General features: G+C 36.7%; 1 protein-coding gene and 1 long non-coding RNA gene across 2 annotated transcripts in view; one reads left to right on the top strand and one right to left on the bottom strand.

Moving 5' to 3' along the window:
- LOC136852284 (uncharacterized) overlaps positions 1-20,000 on the bottom strand; it is a 249,767-nt gene that overhangs the window by 196,659 nt on the left and 33,108 nt on the right. The gene's annotated exons all lie outside the window — the stretch shown is intronic.
- Positions 1-20,000, top strand: part of LOC136852283 (netrin-1-like) — a 117,007-nt gene that overhangs the window by 67,756 nt on the left and 29,251 nt on the right. The window lies entirely within an intron of this gene.

The following is a 20,000-nucleotide window of genomic DNA, read 5'->3' as shown; positions in this document are numbered from 1 at the left end:
AGATTAAGGAATACCGAGGATAAGGCCTTGAGAACCACTGTTTAATGTTCTTCTGTTGTGTAGGTTATTCGGGCCTCATTCGTGTTTTTAGGTGGTTTTAATTATTTTCATTATTACATTGAAATTGTCGGTTGCCACAGTTTTCTTTTTTCTCGTATACCCTGTTTCTTTTTAAGTTAACGGTTCTAGTGTTATGTACTTAATGTACTCTATTTTATCAAATTTAAAACGGTTTTCGAGTATTAACAAAATTCCCATAGTTGCACTTCTTGAGGTTGTATCTGATTTGAAATTCCTTAAATAGGCCCTACTTTTATTTTCACCTCGCCCTTATCACATCTTGCGTGTCGTGGTAAATATGGGTGCGAGAAATCCTCGCCGGTGAATTAATTTAACGAAAATGCATTCTCAAGGTACAAATTAAATAAATAAGGACATTTTAAGTTTCCGAATAATTCTCGCGAGATTCTGCGGCTGCAAGAGAGATCCCATTGGTATTTCTTGAGGTATCAGAGGAGGTGCCGCTCTGTGATCTTGAGGCTCCTTTGGTCCAAGTTTACATTCGGATAAGAATCTCTTACACGCTTGTGTTCGGTGGGTCTCATGTAAAATCCGCATCTGCTGGGTCGAAAAGCAGTGCTGTATTCCACCTCTGTACCTTTTTTTTTTTACTACTTTAAATTCCACGCATTTACTCATAGAATCAAGTGGTTTTTAATTTGTCACTGCTCCGCTTTGATTTCAAACAACTAAATAAGCAACAAATACTTAACATGTTCGAATTTGCCCGGATTCTGAATCATGCAGAATGTATACTGCCCTAAAATGGAAGACTGCAGTATCTGCAAAAATACAAAACTGAGAAAAGTGGTAGATACTCCCTTGCCTTACTACTGATTTTGCAGGTACTGCAAATGGGCCCCCCTTCGTAGAAAGCATCAAAGAATCATTCTGAAACTGCAGTAACTTGTGTATTAAGTGTTTCACGAGCCCAATAGGTGGCATATCTCAATTTCGAAAATTTTGCAGATGCTGCAGTTGCCCATTTTAGGGCAGTATAGAATTTGGGGAATCATGTAGAATGCCGTCTATCTTTGCTGAGTATTTCCTGTTTGTCCATAATAACGACATCCCATTCTTAATTTGTCTTGCAGATTATGATATTCGTTTTTTATGTCTCAACGCCTGATCTGTAAAAGATTAAAACTTGTCCTCTCTGACTGTCTGTTGAATTTTAGGGTGTTAGACACTAAAGTCTTCAAATCTGGATTGAATTCGTCCACTAAAGGATAATTCAAAAGTTTGTAACACGTGAATTCCAAACCCAAGAGAAACTTGAATTTTGATCTTTTAGGAGTTACACAATTATTAAGTCCGAACGACAATAAGCATTTTTCCCGAAAAGGAAAAACAAAAGATGAATTTAATGTGAAGTGATGAGAGTATAACCTCCATCGATTGCAATTCAGTTTCATTGCTCTCACGAAAAGGAAAATAAATTTTGGTACCACCCAAGCATTGTTCATGCATGGAGATTATATATTTAAATCCTTAGGTTTACAGTCTGTGTATTTTAAACTTGTGAGATGACCCTTTGGTGGATAAATTCATCCAAATTTTAAAGCTAATGTCCAACACCATGAAATGCTACAAACGATTTGGGACGGCAAGCTTGAATCTCTTCACGAATCCAGACGTAAATATCCTTAAAGACACATACACATATATATAATTCTTAGGTCTGATAAAGGAAGAGCTATCATTATCAGTGACAAACAGGCATTAGGTAGTATAGGTACGTCCAAAGAATTTTAATATAGGTGAGAGAGAGAAAAGAGGCAGTTCTCGAGCATGAAGTAATAAAACAGATTGTGTTTGTCATTATCACTTCCACAGCCATAAATTTTGGCTGCACCGAAGATACAGACTACACGGCTGAGAAGGAATTCCGATGGAAAGGAATTCCGATGGAAAGGGAATGGAAAGGAATTCCGATGGAAAGGGAATGGAAAGGAATTCCGATGGAAAGGGAATGGAAAAGAATTACGATGGAAAGGGAATGGAAAGGAATTCCGATGGAAAGGTAATGGAAAGGAATTCCGATGGAAAGGGAATGGAAAAGAATTACGATGGAAAGGGAATGGAAAAGAATTCCGATGGAAAGGGAATGGAAAGGAATTCCGATGGAAAGGGAATGGAAAGGAATTCCGATGGAAAGGGAATGGAAAGAAATTCCGATGGAAGGGAATGGAATAAGAGAGAGGCTGGAGACACACTGATTTTGCATTTTAGGGCCCACGAAGCAAAATATTCCGGGATTTAAATTGCTAACATCAGTTAAAATCCAAATACTTACAGAATATTCTGCTTTCAAAGATCAGCCCCGAGATTTGACGGCAATGGCATGCAGTTTTGGTTTTATGATGGCCTGCAAATTGTTAGGTTAAACTATAATCGGTAGCTTTTATTTCTTATAATACTGATATTTGTCTCCACGTTTTGTTTCTTTTATTTATTTTTGTATCATTTTCTTAACTGTCATCATTTAACTTCATTAAAGACTTTAGGAAGTTATGGGAATTTTATGAGTTAGAAGGCAACAGATTTTCCAGAAATGTTTTAGTGTACACTTTCGAATGACACACGGTACACCAAAAGTAAATTTGTAAGCGTGACCATTTCCATCTTTCCATGCTAAACGAAGCCAGACGGTATCAATAGTAAATAAACTGCGACATTTTCCAGACAGAATGAATTTGTGTGTGTCTTTGAAGAGAATTCGCATTTACGATTGTTTGGCGTCCAAGCATCATGATGATGAAGGTAATACCAGAGTATTATTATTATTATTATTATTATCATTATTATTATTATTATTATTATTATTCAGTAGATGAAACCTATTCATGTGGAACAAGCCCACCAAAGGGGCCACTGACTTGAAATTCAAGCTTCCAAAGAATATGGTGTTAGGAAGAAGTAAGAGGAAGTAAATGGAAATACAGAAAGAGGTCCCACTTATTAAAAACGAAAAAAAAAAAAAATTAATATAGGTAAATAGATAAAAATGTATTAAAATGCAAGAAGAATAGTATTAGGGTACCACTGCATCGCAATTTTAACTTGAACTTCTAAAGTTTCAACTGCACGACATCCTCTGGGGGGCGGTTTCACAGTCCAACGGTGTGAGGAATAAAGGACCTCTGGAACTGAGAAGCTCGACAGCGAGGTACATTTATTTAACAGAGATGCCTCTGATGAAGGTGGTGGATTTTAAGGTAACCTTTTTTCCGACGACTAGGTCCTTCTGTTTGCTATAGAGATATGCACACTTGCAGAGTGTTGTAAGCTTTGTGTTAAAGAAGAGAAGACTCAGAAGCATTTGCAATACCTTTTTTGGCAAAATATTTCATTTGTTATACATGAGCTTGTTATATAGCAGTTTAAAGGTTTCGTGATATCTCGAATCAAGTACATGATATATCAGCATTATTTTTATCTCTGTGCTCATCTGCACCAACCATTTAAGGGTAAATTGGAAATTGACGCAGTGCAGTATTTTTCTTTCTCTCTCTTTGTCATTTGATACGCTTTCAGACAAACAGAAGACCGAGAAAAACGGTTTGAATTCTTGAAAATAATTTCCAAAATACCTAGCAAGGTTGTGGAGTTAATTACTGAAAAAGTATTTCAAGTTCATGCCAAGGTACTTATGCGACATGGGTCGCACATGTCTCCAAAAAAAAAAATAAATAAAAAGTAAAAAATGTTTTCTGTACAGCGTATAATGCTATATGAGCCGCGGCCCCTGAAAATTTCAGCCACGGCCCGGTGGTGGCCTGTGTTGTTGGCACCTATAGCGGTGCCATACGCACGATCATGGCTAACTTTAACCTTTAAAATAAAAACTATTGAGGCTAGAGGGCTGCAATTTGGTATGTTTGATGATTAGAAGGTGGGTGATCAACGCACCAATTTGCAGCCCTCTAGCCTCAGTATTTACAGTAGTTTTCTTTTAGAGAAAACCAAAAAAGCATAAAGGGTTCGGTAGCGAGGTAAGAACGTCCCCCACTGCAAGTTTACGGTCAGTTCTCTTAAGTATAAAGGCGATTAATGTTCCAGGACGCTCAACTACAAAGGAGTCAGCGGTGCTCGAGTGATGTGTATTATTAAATGCAGCATTGAAAGGAAGCAAAACATCTTTGAAATTCACTTAACTCCCATGATCCGTGATCATTCTAACAATCTGGCTGTATACTATGTATGACCATAAGCATTTCTTGTCTTCCATATCTATCTATTTATATATATTTCTACACAGCTATATATATTTTGTTAAGTTAGGAATTTGGGAATGAACATTGTGTTGTTGCTTCCCAGGAGCCATCCTGTTAGGGATGAATAATATTTTTGTGTGTGTATATGTGTAATATATATATATATATATATATATATATATATATATATATATATATATATATATATATATATATTTATGCATATATATATGTGTGTGTACAGTATATATGTGTGTGTATATATATATATATATATATATATATGTATGTATGTATGTATGTATGTATATATGTATGTGTGTGTACAGTATGTATATATACAGTACATATATACATATATATATTATATTATATTATATTATAAATATATATATTTATATATATGGATCAGAGTGCTTTGGGATGGTCTAGTTATGTGAAAAGAATGGAGAACAATAGGTTAGTGAAGAGTCTCAAATTATTTAGTGTTATGAGGAAGGAGGAGAGAAAGACCTGTAAAGTTCTGGATAAATGAAGTGAAAGAGGTAGTTAAAAGGAAGGTACTTAGAATCCAGGAACAGCAGAGTGCACGCGCAGTGAGTATAGCGGTTTAGACTTGTTGCTGATGACCTGCATGTGTACGTGTACGAGGCAATGCATGTTGTGGAGCTTTCTGCCCCACGAGTTCATTCACGACTCTGCAGCTGAACTATGAATGCGGCAGTGACTGTTGTCCCCTGGACGACTGCAAATCTAAAAGTGAGGATATATATATATATATATATATATATATATATATATATATATATATATATATATATACATGTATAAAAAAAGTATACTGTAGTTTTAGCAGACCACTGAGCTGATTAACAGCTTTCCTATGGCTGGCCCAAAAGTTAGACTTATTTTACATGGCTAAGAGCCAATTGGTTACTTAGCAACGGGATCTACAGCTTATTGTGGAATCCGAACCACATTATGGCGAAATGAATTTCTACCAGAAATAAATTCCTCTAATTCTTCATTGGCCGGCCGAAGACTCGAACTCGGGCCTAGCAAAGTGCTAGCCTACAACTACCGACTCAACAGGGGCCAATATACACGTATATATACACATATACACATATACACACACATATATATGTGTGTGTTTTTGTGTGTAAACAGTGTATATGACAATCGGATAGCAAAATCTTCTGCCTTTGTACCATTCCATTTTAAGTAAACTACGTACAATGAAAAGAAAACCAGGTTTTACAAAAACAAGTAGGAAATACGCCCAAGTTTCTTCGGCGCAGTCGAATTTTCTGTGCAGCGTATAATCAAGGCCACCGAAAACAGATCTATCTTTCGGTGGTCTCGGTATAATGCTGTATGCGCCGCGGCCCATGAAACTTTAAGCAAGGCCCGGTGGTAGCCTATCCTATATCGTTGTCAGAAGCACGATTATGGCTAACTTTAACCTTATACGAAATAAAAACTACTGAGGAGGCTAGAAAGCTGCAATTTGGCATGTTTGATGATTGGAGGGTGGATGATCAACATATCGATTTGCAGCCCTCTAACCTCAGTCGTTTTTAAGATCTGAGGGCGGACAGAAAAAAGAGCGGACAGACAGACAGTTTTCAGAAAGAAAAGGGCAGTTAAGATTAAAGGAATATAAAACCAGTTTACCGTACACAAATAGTGTTCCGTTTTAGGTTGATCTTCAACAGAGCAGTTGCTGTCTTAGATTAACTCGGGTATTGGGCTAACCAAGGAGAGGCCAAGGATGATAAAAAGATTTAGTGATAATCAGAATTTTCTATTTTAAGTCTCCTACGAACACCTAGTGCAAGAGTACAAACACTTTGGTTTAAATTAATATAATCATTTTCGTTGACGATCTGCATTAATGGAGATTCTATGATATTTCTGCAGAATTTTCTCTTTTAAGTCTCCTACGAACACCTAGTGCAAGAGTACAAACACTTTGATTTAAATTAATATAATTTTTATTGATGATCTGCATTAATGGAGATTCTATGATATTTCTGCAGAATTTTCTCTTTTAAGTCTCCTACGAACACCTAGTGCAAGAGTACAAACACTTTGATTTAAATTAATATAATTTTATTGATGATCTGCATTAATGGAGATTCTATGATATTTCTGCAGAATTTTCTCTTTTAAGTCTCCTACGAACACCTTGTGCAAGAGTACAAACACTTTGGTTTAAATTAATATAATAATTTTCATTGATGATCAGCATTAATGGAGATTCTGTGATATTTCTGGAGACAATACTATTAACCTTGTTATTATATTACCAACGACCGATCTGTTCTTTCTGATTCTTCACTCAGGTGTACAAGGAAAACATTATTCTTTTGGCTAGTTATGAGTGATTAATGCTGACTTTTAATTCCTTACTGATCTGGATCAAATACAATTAATCTCATTTCATATTTAGGATTTTCTAAACAATGTTACTGCAGTGCTGAGGACAGTTTCTTTTAGGCATATTTTACAATGCATTTATATAAAAAGGTTACATTCTCATGAAATATTTTGAATATTAATTTTATTGTCTGAAAGCCGATGAAATATGGCAAATAAAAAGTTTTCCTCGGTAATTTGGTTTCCTGTCATTTTTCATGCGATGTCTTCACAGCTTTATTGTAGCAAGTAGCAAACTATGAGTTAGATATCACGTTCCTACCTCTTTCTCTCATGTTCGGTTTTTCGTTATTAATGAATTCTGGAACATTGAGGGGAATACGCAGATTTTCATATTGCTATGACGTTCTGGAAAATAATATAAATAAGCTAAATTATTAGTTGCTTTTCTGCATCAACTAGATTTGCACCTAGAAGGTTCACGTCTAAGAAATGTCTAAAAAGGGAAAGCACGAATTTGACAGAGGGAACTTGTTAGTTTAAATTTCCTAAGAGGCTGTTAACATCTACGTCTTTAGCTACAAAATCCGAAGTTTCATCTACATATAGGAACCATGGTACAGTTAATTGAAGAATTCTGCATTTAAATTTAAAAGAACCAGCGACGGAGGGCTACCCATTACCAGACTTAAAGTTTGTTTGCAGAATTTTCCGGTAAAATGAACTTACAATCACATGTACACAATTTAATCAATTATATAATATGGCTGACTGTTCATGGTAAACCCTATATGGTTAATTACTTTTACCGATTCAGTAGGCACTTTTTTTAAATAAAGAACATGCATCAAACCTTATTATAATAAAGAGTAGGGACTGATCATGATATGTCATAATTTTTCCGTTACGTCTAATGATGGGTGCCTGAGACAGTTCTTATTATAGGAGATATTGAAAATTAATATGGTACAGAGACTACAGAGCAACTGCAATTATAGGGCTTACTATTTTTTTTTATCTGAATGACTCAGTTGCCATTCTATTTCTTGTATGTACTGCTGTCGTTTGATAAATCTTCCATTTTTGAGAGATAAGTCAAGATATCCATTATTACTATTGTATTTACTTTATTGAGCTTAGTGATGTGAATATCTCATCACTTCTCAGGTCAGCCAAGGAGTTCGGGAAATTATTGTCACGAGGACGTTGTCGTGATAAATACTCAGGTCCCTCTGCAATATCAAACAGCTTGTGTGGAAGGCCTCTAAATTTTCCGAAGGAAATAAAGATTGACGCTGTGGACAAAGCTGTTGGCACAGTTGAAGTAACAAACGCCAAGCCGTATCGTAAAGCCCACGCAGCTTCTTCACCAGCATTTTACTAGACAAACTCACCACAGCCTTATGCTTTCGTCCAGTTACCATCTTCAAAGAGTTTCTTCAGTTCCATACTCTGCTTTAACTGTTGGCTTTTCGCCTTCTCAAATAGTCTTCTACATATTTCATCTAGTAATGAAACCTTCCACTCATAAGCCCATAATAATGGTGCCCACTTAGGTATCCCATTAATGTTTGAATGTTTTAGAGAATCTCATCACCCCATCCGAGTTATAAAGAGAGGAAACGGAGAACAAACTGTACTTATAATGAAGACCTTTATTAACTTCAGTCATGTTCCCAGTATTGTCAGAATGCTAGTAAAACTTTGAAACACTACCTGCGATGAGAGAGAGAGAGAGAGAGAGAGAGAGAGAGAGAGAGAGAGAGAGAGAGAGAGAGAACGTGGTTAGCGGGAGTTGTTGAGGTGTTTAGATAACCTGATTAACTACTTGGAGAGTGCTCGTTAATTCTCTTTGATTGTGGAGTTCAGCAGAAATTTCAACGAGTTTCCGTTGAAGCTGTTTTGGCTTAGAGTAAGGAATTGCTCTCGTTAGCGAAGAATTCTGTGTTGGAATTTTCTTCCCCCACCCCCTCCCCCTTGTTTGTTCTGCTGAAAACATTGGTTGGTAGTCGCCTCTTTTTTCGTTATCGCGTATTTTGTTCGACCAACTTTTTTCTTTGTTGCCAGAAAAAGTAACAAATTCGGCAACCATTTCCGTCTTTCAGAGTGTCTGGCATTTTCAAGTGGAGAAAGGTATTTAGTCTTTGATTATGTTACTGTTTTTTGTGATGAAAAAAAAAAACTGCGTTATGCGCATAAAGCAAACCACATAACTTGGTGTTGTTAATACCAATTTGTTTGTTTGTTTTTTCTTTTGCCTGAATCCACAGACGAAATGCAAAAGCGACGGTCATTTTGAAATGAGTGTAAGCATGGGTGGTTTATTATGCTAAAATTACCATTGGACGAAAATTAGCGCGCTGTAAGTTCGAGAAATCAGTAGTTTTTAATGAGTGACATATATATATATATATATATATATATATATATATATATATATATATATATATATATATATATACAAAAAGTCAAGTATACCTTAGTTTAACGAGACCACTGAGCTGATTAACAGCTCCTAGGGAGCTGGCCAGAAGGATTAGATTTATTTTACGTGGCTAAGAACCAATTTGGTTACCTAGCAACGGGACCTACAACTTATACATATACATATATATATATGTATATGTATATATATATATATATATATATATATATATATATATATATATATATATATATATATATATATATATATATATATATATATATGTAAACTTACACATACATAAACACATCACACACACACACATATAATATATATATATATATATATATATATATATATATATATATATATATATATATATATATATATATATATATATATATATATATATTGCCACCCAAATTCTGATATAAACACTTTCACTATGCATAATTATGACCTTTCAGAAAATCATGTATGTTTACTCTAAATTACTATAAATAAACACAGATATAAACAAAAACATTGCCAATTATCATAATACATGGCGTTACCAAAATGTAAAAGAAACCGAACACTATATATCTGATAATACCTCCCTCACATTTTACCACCAAAAAAAAAGAGGAAAAAAAAAATAAAAGGCAAAAGAGCGCTGTACAGTAATCCTCTTAGTACGAACGTATTCCCAGAAGAATTCCCTTTGCAGAAGTAGTCCGACAATCTCCCTGTATCAGGCCACACTTCCTTTGAGGCATCCTATATTTCCACCATGCTTTAAAGATGTTCTTTGCCAGATACCTTGTTTGGCTGATGTTAATCGTCTTTAAGAGCCCCAATAGAGATAGGGAGAGGCTGTGGTGGGCGACTGTGAGAACTCATCATTTTTCTTAATAGTACGGTTTCTTTCTATTAGTATGTAAACTGCCACTTTGCAGTTGTGGCGGTTTACATACTGATTTCCCCTGAATAGCGCTTAACTGAATACAATGTTTGGAATAGATTTTTATTTTGTGGTTTTTTTCTCTGGCTAGAGTAAGAATAAACTGTTTACTGGCAAAGCGTTCAGTAGTTATATTGATTATCTTGAATTAGATCTAGGTGCATCAAATTATCTCTCTCGTTTTAGATGTATATTTAGAAATTTAAGAGCTTACACGTTGTTAGCAGTAGAAACCTTGGCTGACTTTTAATGCCTTTTTTTTTTCTTAGACCGCGGGGCAGGAGATACTAACAGCTCCCACCTTGATTAACAAATTAACTAATTAACTGTAAGGCTGAGTGCATTGTGGGGATCCTGTTTTAGCTGATCCCTTTCAAGGACGTTGCTGAGGGCTTTGGGTCTTGCTCAAGAAAAGCTACTTTGTAATACAAGGAAAGGGGGATGGTGGGCGGGGGGAGAGTTTGGGTGGTTGTTTGTTTAACGAACAGTCTTGTTCTTCGATTAAAACAATTCACATTTTCATGATGCGTTTTACTGCTGCTATGTTTTCAAGTTGGAATCTCCGTGCTGCAGAACACTGAAATTCATCAATCCCTCTCTCGTGTTTCTTGACATTTACGTGTGCTCTTAGTCGGCGACCAAATAGATGCGTGGATTTTCTAATGCTTTATGCGCCTCTTTGATTCGCAATTCATAATGAGTAGAAAGTTCGACTTGAGGCCACAGGTAATTCGTTCCAGGTGTGAAAGACTGCGAGATTAATGGCGCCATAAAACACTTCGTAATGGCTGACTAGTTTAGCTTTAAGCTGGCCGGCGCCTCGCGGCCTCTGCGTTCATCTGAAGAAGGTAGCACAGAATTGGGCTCGATTCTGATCATGAGATTGCTTTCAGAGAAATTACGATCGATTAAAAGCGACCTCCTTGTCATTAAGCTCTCGAGGAAATTGCCCTCTTTTCTAAATAAACGTCGACGTGCAGTCAGGCCTCTGTACAGAACTGGCGAGTTTCCTGATGGAAATATCATCAAAGAATATTTATTGCATCTTTTTCTCTTTATAAAACAGACAATATTTGACGTATTTACGCTCAATGACCGTTTTCTGCAGCCCCGTGTAGAATAGAGTCTTACTTAAAAATCGAATCATTTTCAAATGGTGAGAACTTCGTGTTCCTGTTTATTTCATAATATTTTCCAGTTATACATTCATATACAGCATGTGCACATGTTTTTGTGTGGCTATGTTTTTCTTTCATGTACTTGTGCTAAACTCCAATAAGTTTTAACTTTTTGAATATGTTTTTTGGTTAACGATAGCTGATATCATCGTGTGGCTCAATACGGACTGATATGCGTTTATCATTGTCAGAGAGAAGTCTGTACAGGACATGAAGGAGCACATTCCTGTTTCTTTTTCATTTTTTACACGGCTTCTGACGTTCTTAAAAATACGAACGTAATGCAGACATGTAAACATCTGTGTTACGCATCGTCCTCCCGCGAGATTGCAAGATTACGTAAGGCAAATATCAGTTGCATTTGCAAGTAGTCTGTACAGTGACGCCTGACATGTCATCGAGATTGCTTGAAAGAAGCAAAGTGAGACGTCGCCCATTTCTAATCCTCGGGTGGCTTTCGAAAAGGACTGCAAAGCCCCTGTCCTGTGTGTCAGTCACGTTTTCAGATCCCATCTGTCAGGATTCCAGTCATCGACTTCCTTCCCTTTAAATAAAAGGACCCTTCTCTCTCTCTCTCTCCTTGGCATAAAGGTGGTCCTTTTGCTGTTATTCGTGGTAGCCTTCACCACCTACTGAAAAGGGTATTACATTCCATATATGCCAATTATCGAGACAGTCAACGCTATCCGTATTACTGTCACCCCGGCATGAAAACAAAAGGATGACGGTTACTGGTTGCCATATTTATTTACCTCACAATTACGTTAAGTGCATATATATATATATATATATATATATATATGTGTGTGTGTGTGTGTGTGTGTGTGTGTGTGTGTGTGTGTGTCTGTGTCTGTGTAGAGAGAGAGAGAGAGAGAGAGAGAGAGAGAGAGAGAGAGAGAGAGAGAGAAGATATAATACTTCATTTGTTTCTAAGTCTGGATCATGGAGGAGAATCCTGCGATATCTGCGGAATTTTAGAAGGCTAGGTTTAAGATTATGGGGGTAATAAAGTTATTTATTGCCACCTACCTTCCATGCGGGCGCGCGGGCGAAACTGACTACGATTTCTGTTTTTTTTTATATAAAAAAATATTATTTCAGGGTCATGAATGGCCCGAGATTCTTTATAAGTATAATTAATTGATGCTCATAGGTTGATAAGGTGTGAAGTCACATTCAGGTAAGTTAATGATTATTTTCCAAATTTGATAAGTGACAGTTTAACACTGGGGCCACCTTTTAAGGTCATCATCTGGTCTTATCCTCCTGTGGGGTGGGCAGACACGCACAGAAATTTTCCATGCTTATTGTTTGTTCGCGCTCGGAGCCATCAATCTGTCCTTTATGGGCAAGATATGACATCTTGGCCAGGTATAGTTCAAGGCATGCGGCCGCTAAAAGATCTCCAAGTTTCTGTAGATATTTTGTACAAAAATATAAAGGAACTTTTTCTCAGTGTGAAAATAATTTTCCGAGATGGGGTGACGTTTACGCAGACATCGAGAAGAAAGCATTGAATTCTTTTAAAATGTTTTGGACGTGTTACCTTAGGCAGACAGCATTATGATGACAAAGTCTGGATATATATATATATATATATATATATATATATATATATATATATATATATATATATATATATGTATATATATATATACACACACACATGAGTATATGTATATATATGTGTATATATATATATATATATATATATATATATATATATATATATATATATATATATATATACACAGTATATGTGTATATATATATATATATATATATATATATATATATATATATATATATATACACATATATATATGTATATATATATATATATATATATATATATATATATATATATATATATATATATATATATATAGTTTCTGTCAAAAAATTCTCCAGACTTCGAGGCTTCAATCATATGTTGAAAAACGAATCATGACATTTTACAAGCTATATTACCAGGAGAACAATTGCATCGGTATTTGATTTTAGTAACGGTTTCACGAAAAAAAAAGGAAAGAGAGGGGATAACAAAGATAACAATGAGGTGTAAAGACATTTACCTTGTATTGTCACCGTTGGTAATGACTGGATTCTTATATTTTGTCTTTTAACAATGTAATATGTGACGGCATTGCCAAAGCAATCATATTTACTGTATACGGTACTGAGACACATTCTTACTACCCCAAAACTATATCAACTGCCAAAGCATTTACTATTAGACTTTGGAATGTCGTCAAGAGATTTGGAAACTGGCTTAGCAGTTAATCTAGAGGTGAGCTTTCGCTGCATATTGTGAGCAGTTCGTATTCTGATATCCCATTCAGTGTTTTCACATATGAAACTTCTTTAAGTACAGTGAATATGCGAGGCTGTAGTGAGTACGGTTAACAAATTTTGGATTAATATTTCTTTATGCCAATGACGATATTTTGAGACGGTTTGAGCAGATGTGAAATTTGACCCTAAGTATTTGAGAGTAATGGCGAAGAGAGGAATGGAAGCTCAAACAAAATTTTCATTCCCAGAGAAATGCCGACCTTCCCTTTCGAACTGCCTCCTTTAGATTTCAGTGAAATTCCTGATTTCGTGTTTATCTGGCTCAAAGGGAGATGCCAGCGCTTGAGGACATTTGGCAGCACTTTATTCGTTTACGAATATAAATGCCTGCGTTTGCATTTGGTGGCTCAAAAAGTTTTTCACCATTGTCCCCATTTCCATAAGATTTTTGAAAAAAAAAAAAAAAAAAAAAAAAAAAAAAAAAAAGAGAGAGAGAGAATTTGGCATTATTAAGTTTTAAACCCGAGATTTCGTGCAGTTTGTGAGTAACCTATTTTAAAATACAGGCTAAGCACGACAAAGCGTCAAAATTAATAAGTTTTCACGTATGCTTATTTTGAAAATTAATAAATGATATTGACACTCCTACAAAAATAAGGATTTTTTGGGGGGGCTCATTTTGAATAACAACAAATGACATTGCCACTCCTAAAAAGAAAAAGGATTTTTTTTATATATATACGGGCAGAATCATGCCCACATATCTGTAAATAGCTTTTATTGAGCGTTTTCCGGTGGTTCCCTCACGGGCAATTTCATATATTGTGATAAAAAGACAGCACGCCCTGGGAGACCGATTAACTTTATTTAGGTACTACGTGTTGGGTCTGTGAGCGCACAGTAGGGAACAAACTTGGGTTGAACTCCTGAATATTGAAGAGCTCTCCTGCTTTATTTGTGGTCCCCATTTTCTCTAAAGTATGTACTTTTGTATTATCTCTCTCTCTCTCTCTCTCTCTCTCTCTCTCTCTCTCTCTCTCTCTCTCTCTCTCTGGCCTAGTTGCTCAGTGGTAAGCGCGGACGAGAATGAAAGAATGGGCGTGTTCCTTGAAATCCAGTAAGCCTTTGTCACCACAAGCAGGGAGTCGACTGTTGTGGTTATCAGCTAGGATAGAGAATAGCATATACTATTTAGGCTAAAGGCCAAGCGCTGGGACCTTTGAGGTCATTCAGCGCTGAGAGTGAAATTAACTGCAAGAAGGTTTGAAGGGTGTAACAGGAGGAAAACCTTGCAGTTGCAGTATGAAACAGTTGTTGGAGAGGGTGGTAGGTCAGATAGAAGAAAGACAATATGAACGGCGGTACATTAAAAGGAATGAAATAGGTTGCAGCTAGGGGCCGAAGGGAAGCTGCAAGGACCCTTAAGTAATGCCTACAGCGCACCACATGAGGTACACTGACGACACTACCTCCCTACGGGGACTAGGATGGGGAGGGGGGAGAAATAAAAAAAAAAAACACTGGACGTGAGCAATCATTGCTATCTAAAAATTACTCATCAAAACAGGAGGGCCTCGACGAGGTAATCCTTACTCCATTGTAACCGAAACGGTTCATGAGACATCCTCTCACCCCTCCCTCGCTTCGTTTTGTCTCTTCTCCTTTGTACGGCCAGATTTGACTCTACTTCTTTTCTTTTTATCTCTTATCCTTTTTCATGCTTCCCATTGACTTTCTTTCTTTGTTGGATTCTATGGTCTTGCTACCAGTTTCTTCTCCTCCTCTTTCTTCTAACTTCCTTTCCATTCCGTTGTATTATCACGTGTACTATCTATCAGCTTCCCTACTCCTTCTCATACCAAAAAGGTTGTGCTCAATACCATATCGGAAGCGATAAGAGGAGAAAATGGCGACTGATCATCCTAAAAAGGTGTTACTCCATAGAGACCGGCGCTGCTGCTGCTGTGGTCGGGGGCGCTGTCGAAGGGTTACCTTTTTTATCTCTCTCTCTCTCTCTTTTTCTACGGGAAAGGAATTAATACGGGCCCTAAAGTTTGGGGAATTACTTGGGCGGTAACTTTTTCTCTTTGGGCTCTGAGCCTCGGTTGTTGGGAACATATAGTGCGGGAAGGCAACGGAACGGGTTTGTTGATTAATGTAATTATTCCTTTTTTTTTTTTTTTTTTTTAATGTTGGCATTTAATTTTCGTTCTGTAAATGATGCAGGAATATTGAGAGAGCAGGTCAGATTTCCGTGCATGAAACGAACGTTATTGTAGACTCGATAATTACTAAGCTGCCGGTGGTGAAATATCCCTGTTGCCCTTATTACCCGATGCTTCACCCGCCATATTCGGGATTCATTAAGCGTGGCCTCGAGAACATTCAGAAAGGCTTCCTCAGTGCTGCGCACAATTTTTAGCTTTCTGTAAAAGAAAACTATTGCGCCGGCTTTGTCTGTCAGTCCGCCCTCAGATCTTAAAAACTACTGAGGCTAGAGGGCTGCAAATTGGGATGCGGATCACCCACCCTCCAATCATCAAACATCCCAAATTGCAGCCCTGTAGCATCAGCAGTTAAATTTAGCCATAATCGTGCGTCTGGAAACAATATAGGACAGGCCACTACCGGACCGTGGTTAAAGATTCACAGACTGCGGCTCATAGAGCATTATACCGAGACCACCTTAAGATAAATCTATTTTCGCTGTACAGAAAACTCGATTGGTGTCTGCGACACAAATCACATACTGTCGCATTACTGTCATTGGAGATAATCTGTTTGCCGCTTAATAAGCAAACACACACGCGCGCACACAAAATTGTATTTTAACAAACGATTCTATCCAGTGTTCACACTAATTTATAATATTCTAATTTTAATGTTACAGCAGTTTTTATCACAGTATTATCGGGGGTTCTTTGTTACTGGGACACATAATGGCCTGTTGTTTCATTATTTTAAAAAAAATTTATACACATACATACATACATACATACATACACGCACGCGTACTGTATACACACACACACACACATATATATATATATATATATATATGCGTGTGTGTGTATATGTATGAATGTATGTATGTGTATATATATAATACATATATATGTGTATACACCTATATATTTAGATGGAAATCCCACTCTGAATGAAATTTTCATCAATCTCACGGGTTATATATTCCTGCAGCAGGGAGCTTTTATCTTAAATCTTATTGCTTTTATCGAGGGGCCTTACATCTGAATAGAACGGCTGTTAAAGACATTTCATTAGTACGGTCTGAGTAGGTCGTGTTAAACTTGTAATAAATTACTTATTGTGAATGTGTCACAATTGCCATGTTTTCTAGCTAATATATACATATATATATTATATATAATATATATATATGTAAATATAAATTTCTGACTCACGTCAGGATCACAAATTTATTTCTGTTTCACACTTCATTGTGAGTTGATTATTTCTATACATACATACATACATACATATATATATATATATATATATATATATATATATATATATATATATACATACATGTAAATATGTATATACATATATTAATGTATATTATGCATATATATATATATATATATATATATATATATTTATATATATATGTGTGTATTATACACACACACACACACACACACACACACACACACACACACACATATATATATATATATATATATATATATATATATATATATATATATATATATATATATATATATATTATATATATTATATAATACACACACACACTATAAATCAAGTACGTGTTACTCAAATTTCTTATCGAGCTTTTTATTATCTATTTCGTATGATAATTTTCCACAGTACATTTGCAACATGATATCAGAAATGCTGGAAGTGTTATAAAGGCTCTGTTTGCGAAAGTAACGATCAGCAACGACTTTCTATCAGTTATAACCCGCTTGAATTCCCCGTGCCAAGATAGCTGAAGAGTGCTTACTTCGCCAGCTTCAAAAGGCATCCTCTTGTCGACGATTAATGTCTGTCCACAGGCAGTGTTTAAGAGCGTGAAATAACCCGTTTTTTCCCTCCTTAGACTATTATATTATGACAAATTATAACTGAGTGTACATTGTTTATCACAATTTATGAGAACAATGAGTATTGTTGACTCACAGATTTATGATTTTTATACTACTTATTACGTCAGTATAAATTTTGGTGAGCGCATCATGTTTTTATCTGCGATCGGTCGAAACAGCTTCATGGTCCGCTGATACTATCTAAGGATGTGGTAGTAAACAGTCGAGAGGCTAAGCAGAAAGAAATTCTTTTTTTGTTGTCGTGAGTAAACAACGGTATCTGTTTTTTTTATTTTGTTAGGGACATGTCTGCAAAGTATTCTGCACTGAAGGCTATTCCTGCTACTTACCGAGCTGTTGTTTTAGGTCACTTTAGAAATTATTTTTACTTCTCATTTCGAAATGATCAACTCTGCAATCATTCACCGGGTCCATGAGACTTCTGGAGACTATCGTATAGTTTGGATGCGTGATCACAACCCCTTTCATTTCTTTCACTGTGCCTCCGTTCATATTGTCTTTCTTCCGTCTTACTATACAACCTCTCCTAACAATTGTTTCATAGTGCAACTGCAAGGTTTTCCTCCTGTTACGCCTTTCAAGCCTTTTTCCTGTCAGTTTCCGTTTCAGCGCTGAATGACCTCGTAGGTCCCAGCGCTTGGCCTTAAGCCAAAATTCTATATTCTATTCTATATTCTGCTACCGTATTCACATTTGTTGCAATTTGGTCGTCTGTTTGAAAATCAACTTTTCCGAGAACTTCATCGCCACCGGCCTCTGAAACCTAGTAATTATGGACATAGCTGCTATCCTTTTCAGGTTCCGCGAGTCATCGTTTTTCTCAAATATCTTTCAAACTAATTATTTGATCGAAATGGTACTTTGACACAGTGTACAAGACACCTCCCACTAATTTTTGGTAATATAGTGCATTGTCAAATGGTGTTAGTTAAGGCATTGACTCTTGACTTTTCAAGGCAAAGTCGCATGAGTCAGCAGGACTAATCTACGCAATCAAACGTCCACTATCCCCCATAGACAAGAAAGGGGGGGCGGAGATGGGGATGCCAGGAAAGTGGGTTGAGGGAGGGATGAGGAGGGGAAGTCAAAGTACCATTTCGATCAAATAATTAATTTGAAGGATTCGTAAGAAAAACGATGACTCGCGGTCCCTGAAATGGATAGTAGACGAAATTCGGTTAACGACGACATCAGCGGGACAGGAGTCCACCACCCTTGGGGAACCAGAGCTTGAATGCCTTCGTCACCTTTGCTGAGTCTGGAGAACTTGTCTGGACTCATTTTTGCTGGAGACCTCGAGAAATTCGACGAGATGTCACCACTAATGCTTCTGTATATATCATTAAATCATATCTCCACAATATTATTTCTGAATGATAATTTTGCGTATACAAAATCAGTGCATTTTTCGAATTCTAGGGGAGATTCGGGATTACAATACCAAAAAAATAATGATTTTCGGTATAATAATATCTTTGCGAGATTATCGGGCAGGTTCGACTTAAGCTTCACTTTAGTCCGTTAATATACTAGTTAACGTTAAATATGCAATAACCTAAGTTTGTCAGGGAAATTTAGTAATGCCTACAGAGCCTCAATGGCCAAGTCGGTTAGAACAGCAGCTTCGGACTTCATAGAGGTCTGTGGCGTTGCTTCAAATCAGCAGCTGACCGGTCAGAGGGGCAGACACTGCTATCCGTGTAGACAACCCGGGATTATTTATGTAATCAACAGATAGGTTTGCTTAAAAGCAAATGGGTGTTACAGACTAATACACACATAAACAAAGCCACTCCAACATCTAAAAACATAACAGACACCTCACACGTCTCGACTGTCGACCTAACCGCACAACAACTCCTCGGTGCTGGGAGAAAGTGCGCTGGTGACTGGCACAATACATGTACATACGCTACCAGCGTCTAAGCGATGACAGGCAGGGCAGCCGATCGAGACCTTGGTCTACCCCAAAGCCAAACCAAAGTCCTTCAAAAGAAGGCATCGTGCTTACCCCATACAAATGGGAAAAAAGCACGTTAAAAGAAGGAGATTTAGTACTGCCTACAGTGCACCCCATGAGGTGCACTCGTAGGATAAGTTAAGTTGGTGTGCTTCTTCACTTTGAGAATATAGGATTTATGCCCAAGGCCAGAAGCTGGGACCTATGAGACCATTCAGTGCTGAAATGGAAATTGAGAGTAACAAGGTTTGAAAGGTGCAGCAGGAGGAAAACCTCGCAGTTGCACTATGAACCAGTTGTTAGGTTTTTTCATTTAGACTTTTTAAAAAAGAATGCTTTATTTAAATGTTCATCCTATGGATATCAATACAGCGAGACACTGAGCACTTTATCTCCTTTTCAACGATCTGTATACTACTACGGCTCATATAGAGTGCTAGAGCAGT

Source organism: Macrobrachium rosenbergii, chromosome 25, assembly GCF_040412425.1.
Source record: "Macrobrachium rosenbergii isolate ZJJX-2024 chromosome 25, ASM4041242v1, whole genome shotgun sequence".
NCBI classification, from domain to species: domain Eukaryota; kingdom Metazoa; phylum Arthropoda; class Malacostraca; order Decapoda; family Palaemonidae; genus Macrobrachium; species Macrobrachium rosenbergii.
The sequence above is the reverse complement of the archived record's forward strand: the minus strand, read 5'-3'. Positions and strand labels throughout refer to the sequence as shown.